The sequence below is a fragment of the Otolemur garnettii genome, unplaced genomic scaffold (genome assembly GCF_000181295.1).
Source record: "Otolemur garnettii isolate 467f Iridium unplaced genomic scaffold, OtoGar3 scaffold00098, whole genome shotgun sequence".
Lineage (NCBI taxonomy): Eukaryota > Metazoa > Chordata > Mammalia > Primates > Galagidae > Otolemur > Otolemur garnettii.
Window position 1 is genome coordinate 2953712 of NW_003852493.1, and position 10206 is coordinate 2963917.

At 32.6% G+C, this 10206-nt stretch overlaps 1 non-coding gene across 1 annotated transcript; it reads left to right on the top strand.

Annotated features, from left to right (window-relative positions):
• Window positions 1-9145: 9145 nt before the first annotated feature.
• LOC111727239 lies at window positions 9146-9249 on the top strand. The gene has a single exon (XR_002774839.1). It is a non-coding gene; the product is annotated as a U6 spliceosomal RNA (small nuclear RNA).
• The last annotated feature ends 957 nt before the right edge of the window (window positions 9250-10206 follow it).

Here is a 10206-nt window from a genome sequence, read left to right on the forward strand (position 1 = left end):
TTATTAGTGATCTGCTTTTCTGTTTTTACTTAATCTGGCCAAGAGTGTATCAATTTCATTAATTTTTCTGATGAACCATCTTTTTGTTTTGATGATCATCTGAATGGTTCTTATGTTCTCAATTTAATTTAATTCTGATCTGATTTTAGTTATTTCTTTTTTCTACATGGTTTGTAATTGGATTTCTCTTCCTTTTCTAGTTCCTTGAGATGGATCATTAGGTTGTTGATTTGTGCCCTTTCTGTTTTTTGAATGTGAGTATTAATGCAATAAATTTGCCTCTTATGGCTGCGTTTATAGTATCGCACAGGTTTTGATAGTTAGTGGCTTCATTGTCATTTGTTCAAGAAAGATAATGCTTTCCTTCTTTATTTCCTCCTTGTCCCAGCTGTCATTCACCATAAGGTTGTTTCGTGTCCATCATTTTGTGTTTTAAGAAATGAAACAATAGAAATTCTAGAAAAAGGCTGTGAGAAAAACTCTTGAAAAAATTTTATGAAGGCCTCCTTGGCAATTGTTGCAACATAAAAAATAATAAATGGGACATGATCAAGCTAAAAACTTTCTGTACAGCTAAGAGTACAACTAAAGCAAACAGACAGCCCTAAAAAGGAAGAAGATATTTGCATGTTATGAATCTGACAAATGGCTTTTAACTAGAATCTACAGAGAACTGAAACTAATCAACAAAAGCAAACAATCTCATGTATAACTGGGCAAGCAACTTGAATAGAACTTCTCTGAAGAAGATAGATGAATGACCAAAAAACACCTGAAAAAAATGCTCATGATCCCTAATCATCTGAGAAATGCAAATCAAAACCATCCTGAAATATCACCTACTCCCAGTGAGAATAACCCACATTACAAAATCCCAAAGCTGCAGAGGCTGACATGGGTGTGGAGGGAAGGGAACTCTTTTAAACTTCTGAGATGGCCAACTAATATAGCCTCTATAAAAAGAAACATGGAGAATCCTCAAAGAGCTAAAAGTAGATCCCACAATCCCATTACTAGGTTTCTACCCAGAAGAAAAATAAATCATTTTTCTATAAAGACATTTGCACTAGAATGTTCATCTCCATTCCATTCACAGTCATCAAGATGTGTAATCAACACAAGTGCCTGTCAACACATAAATGGATTAATAAACTGTGATGTATATGTATACCATGGAATATTATTCAGGCATTTAAAAAGATGGAGACTTTACATCATTTGTATTAACCTAGATGGAGTTAAAGCATATTCTTCTTAGTAAAGTTTCATAAAAATGGAAAATCAAGTAATTAATGTGTTGAATACTGATATGAAATCAGGGCAGTACCTATAGCTCAGTGGATAGGGCACTGGCCCCATATACCAAGGGTAATGGGTTCAAACCCAGCCCTGGCCAAACTGCAACAAAGAATAGCCAAGCATTGTGGCAGGCACCTATAGTCCCAGCTACTCGGGAGGCTGAGGCAAGAGAATTGCCTAAGCCCAAAAGCTGGAGGTTGCTGTGAGCTGTGACACTACAGCACTCTACTGAGGATGATAAAGTAAGACTCTGTCTCAAAAAAAAATAGAAAAACTCATATGAAATCAATAGATATACAACTATATGTCCATATGTGAGAAAAATACAATTGATTCTAGTGGGGGGAGGAGGGGAAGAGGAAAGGGAGGATTGAGGGTGATTGATAGGGAGAGTGATGATATTTACCAGAAAGAATTTACCAACAGTATTAATGCATGAATTCTCAGAAGTGGGATGCACAGTAACCTTAAGCAAATATTTAAAATATTATAGGGCATATCACTTAAAAGATGGAAGGTAGTCTTAAGCATACCCAAAGATAACAAATAGAATTACATATAGGAGAATGACACTAAGGACTTATAGATAACTTTTCAAGTATAGCATTAAGGAGGGGAAACATTGTTATTTAAGTACTAGGAGAAAATATTTTTCATGCCACAATTTAATATATAGCTAATTTATTATTGAATAAATAAATAAAAGGCATGCAAATCTGAAAGGCAAAAGTTGATTTGTCTCTGTGTGCAGACAACATAATCTAATACATAGAAAACTTCCGAAAATTCTACTCAGATTCTATTACTGTACACACACAAAAAAACCCCAATAAAACTTCAAAATACAAAATCAGCGTAACAAAAATCAGTACTGTTTCTGTACAATAAATAAACTCTCCAAAAAATAAAGAAAGAAAACAAACTGATTTTAAGAGCATAAAAAATACTTAGAAATAAATTTAATCAAAGAGGTAAAAGATCTGGGCACTGAAAAGTAGAAAACATTGATGGAAGAAATGGAAGCTATTTTGTGAATTGGAAAAAATATTATTATTCAAATGTCCATACTATAGAATGCATGCAATGCCTATCAAAATTCCAATGACATTGTTCACAGAATAGAAAGTACAATCCTAATATTCATATGGAACAATGCAAAATTCTGAATAGCCAAAGCAATCTCAAATAAAAAGAACAAAGCTGGAGGCATCACATTACCTAATCTTAAAATCTATTACAAATATATAGTAAACAGAACAGTATGGTATTAGCACTATAAGAGACACATAGACTAATGAACCAGAATAAATGAGCCCAGAAATCAGGCATTAAAAGTTAACTTATCTTTATAAAGATATCAAAAGAAAACAGTAGAGATGAAATAGTCTCTTCAATAAATAGTACTGAACTACATGCAGATTGGCACGCAGAAGAATGAGATTGGAAATTTATCTTATCCCACATACAAAAAAATCAACTCAAAATGGATTGAAGATTTAAATTTAAGACTTGAAACTATAAAAGCACAAGAATAAAACACAGGTGAAAAGCTTCTTGACATGGGACATGGCAAAGATGTTTGGCTATAACCCACAAAACACAGGCAGCCAAAGCAAAATTGTACAAACTGGATTGTATCAAACTATAAAGATTCTGCATAAAACTCCAAAATAGTCAACATCGTGAAAAGACAACCTATGGAATAGGAGAATATATTGCAACACATTCAATCTGAGGAGAGGTTAATATCTAAAGTAGATAAAGAATTTAAATAGCTTAATGGCAAGAAAACAAATAAACTAAATAAAAATAAGCCAAGGACATTAAAAAGAAAACATATAAATGGCCAATAGGCAAACAAAACACGTTCAAGATCACTAATCAGCTAGTGTTTTTCCTTTCTTTATTTCTTTGGGAATTCACACCATTCTCTCCCCCACCCCCATCTTCTCGGCTCGTCTCGTCTCATTTCGCCTCGTCTCTTCTCTTCTCTTCTCTTCTCTCTTCTCCCTTCCCCTCCCCTCTCCTCTCCTTTTCCCTTGCTGTCTGCTCTCTTCTTGCTCTTGTCTCATCTCTTCCACTCCCACTATCTTCCCTTTCTCTAATATTAAATAAACTTGTACTTTAATATTCTTTTAAAAAATCATTAATCATCAGGAGAATGCAAATCAAAACCACAAGAGATGTGACCTCACACTGACAAGGGTCAAAAGACATGAGATTAAAAAAAAGGAAAAAAAAGACAAGATGTGAGATAAGTGTTGGAGAACATATAGAGAAAAAGAGACATCTGTACACTTTTTATGGCAATATACATTCATACAGTCTTATGGAAACAGTATGGAGGATCCACAAAAAGCAAAAATAGGACTTCTGTATCATCCAGCAAACTCACTACTGAGTGTATATTCAAAGGAAGTGAAGACAGTGTGTGAAAGAGTATTTCTGCCTTCATTGTAGCATTATTCACAATAGCCAAGATCTGGAATCAACCTAAATGGCCATCTTCAGATAAATAGATAAAGAAAATGTGGTATATAAGCACAATTGAATACTATTCAGCCTTCAAAAGGAAAGAAATCCTGTCATTTCTGGCAATTTGAGGACTTTTTTTACATAGGAGGATAATCTAAATTAACCTAAAAACCTGTTATAGCTCCAATAATATAAAATTAAATATACTTAAACATTAATAAAAAAAAACAAAAAAACCTTTCAAATTTTTGTTTCATTTAGCATAGTTCCAAATACATACAGAACACTAGGATAATCATTAGGAGATATTGACAAATCTACCTGTAAGTTATACATCAAGTAAGTAGAAAATATATCAGCAAAACACCAATTATTTGAACAACACAGTAAATATATATTATGTTCTTATGGATATTATACAAAACAACCACAGTCATTATGTAGAGATTTTGAAATTTTTAACCATACAATGTATTCTTACAAACTGCACACATACTATGCTATGAGAGAAATCTTTTTTTGGAAAAAAGGAAATATGTATGAGAGTAATTTTTGCATAGAACAGGTTTTTTTAGCTTAACAAACTTAAATTAGGAATAAATATCAAGAAAGGCAACTCCAAATTTTATTTAATAACCTAGTTACAAAAAACTAGTGGGCCACATGAGAGATTTTAATAAAAACTAGAAGTATAATGAAAATGTTACATGTCAAATGTGTGGAATGTTGCCAAATTTTTAAAAGAATAATTTAAAATCTCATATATTTCCATTAGAAAAAATAGTAAAAATCTTGATAGAGTTTTAAAAAATTATAATTTACCAAAACTATTTTATCTGTACATATGGTATCCATATCTGCAAAATCTATACCTTATCCCTGACTCAAAAAAAAAAGGACATCTCCATAGATGTTTTATGAATGTCTTATAGTTTTATTTGAGTAACATAAAATGCAACACTTTAAAAATTCTTCTGAAGAAGGAAAAATTCTATGCTTACTGAGTCATTTTATATGGCTGGTATAAATTTTATAGCAAATAGTACAAAAGTATATGAGAAAAGTCATTAAAAATGACCCCATTTATTAACGTAAGTGAAATATCCTTTAAAAAAAATGACCAGACTAGATGTTCAAGGTTGGTTTAATATAAAACACTCCCTTTAACCAACATATTAAATGATAAAGTAGAAATACAAATTAGACAATTCAAGGTTAATTCTAATACACATGGATATTATAAACTTTAGAAACCGAAGATAAGATGTGAGTAAATACAGAGATATACCTATTCATGTTTATGAATGGGAAGACTCATTCTCATATGATGAAAATTCTTCCATTAATTACAATTCCAGTCAAAATCATGAACGAGTATTTTAAAAAATTTCCCAAGCTGATCATATAATTTATGGAAGAAACAAAGCCCATAAATAGGTATAGTAAATTTTAAAGAGAAGAATAAGTTTGGGAAACTGTTGTATACTTTATAAGAATAACTATAAAACTAGCATAATTCTAGTAACTCACCATTGGTAAATGGATGAAAAAGTAAACCAATAGTTTAGACTCACACATACATGTGTAGAAATTCAACATATGCAAATGAAGGCATTAAAAGTCAATGGGAAAGATTAATTGTTCAATGAATTACCAGAACAATTATTGAATGACACCAAAAAGAAAGAAAAAAAATGTTTACTCCTGGAAACATTCTCAAAGTTAATTGTATTATTATTATTATTATTTGCTATTTTTGACCAGGGCTGGGTTTGAACCCACCACCTCCAGCATATGGAGCCGGTGCCCTACCCTTTTGAGCCACAGGCACCACACTAGTCATCTAAAATTTAACCTCTGAGTGCAAACAATCCCAACAGGTGTTCAAACAAGATGATCCTTTGGTGTGAACAATGCCAGTAGGCACGTTTAGTTTCTGAGTGCTCCATAGTCAAAGGGTTATATTTACAAAAGCAAACATGAAAAAACTATAAGCAGAAAAAGAGAGACAAATACAAACCATAAGAAGAGACTTGTGCATCACATGCAACTTTTAAAGGATGAGAATTATGAAGATCACACACACAGAATTAGAAAAACAATCCTCTAAAATAACTGGAAAAGCTATGACTAAGAATTCACAAAAGTTGAAACTCAAGTTATCAGTTAACACAAAATAAGCCATGTTTCTTGAGTACTAATCAAGAAAATATAAGCTAAACCACAATTATATATCATTAGCTACCCAATCAGGTTAGCAAACTGTTAAAGAATTAGGAAAGAGGAGAAGTGAGTTTTCTCCTGCAATTCTTAAGGGGAAAAAAAAAGCACCAGAAATGGTAAGTGCTCCTTTTGCCTGTCACCAATATTTCCACAGGCTGAGCTCTCTGGAGACACTCACCCCCCCATCACAGGGCTTGACCTCTGCTCTACTTTGTTCTTTGTTAAATGATGATTCTCTTTCTAATCGCTCAGATACCTCATCCTTAGTCTGCCTGAACAAGGTTGTGAACTTTTCTCATGCTGAAAAACAAATAACAATAGAACGAAGGTTTTACATTCGTGATTATGAAAAACTTTCGGAAGAAATAGCTATTTACGTTCAAGATTCAATTCATCCGTTAGGTATTTATAAATTGGAAAAAGTTGATTTATAAGGGGTATGAAAATAAAATGACGTTAATTTCTCTAATTCATTTTCTTGTTGCCCCTTTAATAGCCTTATTTTCTTTAAATATTACATTAAATAAGATGTATCCATTTTTGGAAAAAAATATCATTCTTGAGAGATAATTTACATACAAAATGCATTCGTTTTAAGTGTGTAGTTACTAAATATTGCAAAATATATTTGTGTGTGTAACTACTGATGCAATTAAGATACAGAACATTGTCATCAGCCAGAAAGGTTCCCTCAAGCCTCTCTGAGGTCACATCCTAGACCTTGCTGCCCCTTCACTCTAGATGACCTCTGGGCTGTGTTCTTTGACTAGTGCTTTACCTTATCTAGAATGTGATATGTATAGAATCATTTAGTATGTACTCTTTTGTGACTGAATTCATTTGCTTAGTGTAATTCATCTGTAGTACTTTTTAAGCCAAGTAGTGTTTTGCTATATGACCATGCCACAATTTGTATATCTGTTTCTTTCTACATGTATATTTGATTTGTTTTTAGGTTTTTGCTGTTATAAATAAGAATTATTATTCCTATAAAAATCTTTAGGTACACATACTTAGGTTTCTTCTTAGTTTACTGTGAAAAATAATGAAATCAAAAATAATAAAACTAAACATTGTAAAGTCGTCTTCTAGCTCGATTTGCCCCATGTACATCTGGTTAGTGGGTTCTTAGCTCTTTCCAATGACTGTTCTGTCTGTATTCAACCCTACAGAGCTGTGTGTTGATTTTGCCTTCCCTTTTCTCTCCAAAGGCAGACTATGATACATAGATCTTTGTAACTTGCTTCTTTATTTTTTATTCATTTTATTTTTTAATCAACATAAACTTTTTTAATTTCATGCACCGTATTTAAATTTTAACATGTATATAGATTTATGTAACCATCACCATAGCAAAGAGACAGAATTATTCCCTCATTCCATAAAAATTCCTGGCGCTATCACTTTGTAGTCGAATCTTTCATCAACATCCAACCCCTGATAATCACTGATATGTCCTCCATCAATACAGCCTTTTAGGAACAGAGATGGAACCGTATGCTATGGAACTTTTTGAGACTAGTTTCTCTTACTTCATAATGTCTTTAAGATTTATCCAAGTTGATGTACATGTCAATAGTTTTCTTTCTATGGTTTTTTTTTTTCATATTTTTTTCACTTGTTGCTTTAATTCTAATGTTTCTTTCCATTCATTTAAAAAAATTTAATGAACTTTTTCATTTTAAGATACTTTCAGATTTATAGAAAAAGTATGATAGTACACAGCTACTATATCCCCTTGTACTTAGTTCCCTTTATTATTAATATCTTTTATTAGTGTTTTTGTCACAATTAATCAATGTTGATGTACTATTATTAACTGAAGTCCATAAATTATTCCTACTTCCTTCATTTTAATATAATCCTTTTCTATCCAAGATCTCATCCCTGATCACTGAGTTATGTTACTTGTCACATCTTCTCAGATTCCTCTAGACTGTATTAGTCTCTCAAACTGTCCCTGACTTTAACAATTTTTGACAATTTTCAGGAGCACTAGTCAGGCATTTTGTAGACTACCCCTCAATTAGGATTTGCTTGACATTTTTCTCATGATTACACTGAAGTTATCAGTTTTTAGGAAAAATGTCACAAAAATTTACCTTTGTCATTTTCATCACAGCCTATCAATGCTAGATACTGTCAACATGACTTATTACTGTTGATGTTAATTTGTCATTTGGTTAATCTATTCTTTTTTATTGCCGAATAGTATTCCATTGTATGGATGCAACAAAGTTTGTCCATTCATCCCCTAAATATATCCTGTATAGTTTTGGAGATTGTGAATACAGAGTCTCCTAATATTTCTGTACAGGTTTCAGGGAGGACGTAAGATTTTCTTACATTAGGGAAAATATCCCCTCATGGTATTATTTGATCACTAGGTAAACGTAGATTTAACTTTTTAAGAACTCACCACACTATTTTCAGACTCTACCACTGGGCATTTCTCCATTGATGAATCACAGTTTCTGTTCACCATGGTCACCAACCTGTAACCTGTCTGAATAGTTTGCCATTTGTAGATGCACGTAGTGCTAATTCACTGTGATTGCATTTTGTAAGGGTTATTTACATGTTTTAGTTAGTTTTATGACACTTCTATTGTAGACAGTTTCTATTTACCTGCCTTCCAATATCCACAACACTGTCTTTTAAAGAATAGTTTGATTTAATTTCAATTAAGACAGTTTCTTATATTTTCTTTACCTTTTTAGTATCCTAAGAAATCTTTGTCACATGAAGATAAGGATCTTTGTGCAGCTGTATTTTGCTTGGCTTTTACCCCCAACTCTCTGATCAATGACAATGTTCTATAATCTGTTAATTATTTAATGTAATCCATATTTACTTATATTTAACATCATGTTTAATCCATATGTTATTCTTGAAACAAAATGCTTGGTTTCTGGATTCATTAATCTTTCCTTGCTCAGTTCATTCTCTATTAAGTTGTACAACAGGTAACTTTCTAAGCTCTCATACAGATAAAAACTTTTAGTTCTTATACAATTATAAAGGTAGAAAAAAACTATGAATTTAAAGTATCTTTCCCTCTTGTGGAGAAATCTGAGAACAGACTTATTCACATTTTGTTAGATAGAAACAAAAATAACATTGTGATTTGAAAAAATAATTCACCTGTGTTCACTTTCCCTGCGCATATGCTAAAATTGGAACGATACAGAGAAGATTAGCATGGTCCCTACACAAAGGTGACACACAATTTATGAAGTAGTCCATATTTTTGAGAGTAAGGAATGCTTCTGCACTATCAGTGATACTGCAAATTATTAGAACCTCTATGGAAAACAGTATGGAGATACCGCCTTCTCTTATGTTGGATGTCTATTGGAATGTATGAATATCCCCTCCATGCCTCTTTATTTACATTTTGAATTTTATATCTCTTGACATCTTTTTATGTTATATATGAAGTCTTTCTTAGCTCCTTATCAATATCCATTCTGCTATCCAGGCTTTATAGCAAGTTAAAATTTATATTTCTATAAGCTTATTTTTTACTTCCAGCATATTTAATTTTTTGAAATAATTGCTTAGTATACTATGCATAAGTCATTTCACTGTTAAACATAATCTTATTTCAGTTTGCTCTGTCTTTTGTTTCCTTGGCTTCCCCTTCATATTAAATATTCTTAACATCAGATGTTAGGTGATATGTACTTGATGTAGGCTTTGTAAACTCTGTGGACGATGGTGTGTTGGAGTTCTCTGCAACAGTGAAAAACAGGGTGCCATTTCTCAGTAGTTGATACAGCTGTGGTTTACCTTTAGTTGGCTGTAGCGATTTGTTAACACAGTGTGCACTGTGTCCCCCAAGGTCTTCAGCCACGCAGGCCATGAGGCACCACGCCTCACCATCTTCTTAGGGAAGTGGCCAGAGTGCTTCTGAGAAACACCTCAAATTCCTACCATCGTCTTGGCTTTCTAGCTTGTTTCATTACTGCTGTTTTCTCTCAAAGCAGTGCCTCAGGGAATCAGTCCATAGGTGATGTCCTTTCTTGGTTTTCAAACATTATTTTAGTTAGTTAGTTGCCTTTCTATGCTACCAAGGTTTGTTGTGCCCTGAAATTTCCTTGAACATCTATATAGGGAAATGTTGGGTTTTTACATGCCTATTTCCAATATACTCTGTGAATAATTCGAATTCAGCAGCTGGACGCTAGACACTGTTTGTAGACTACC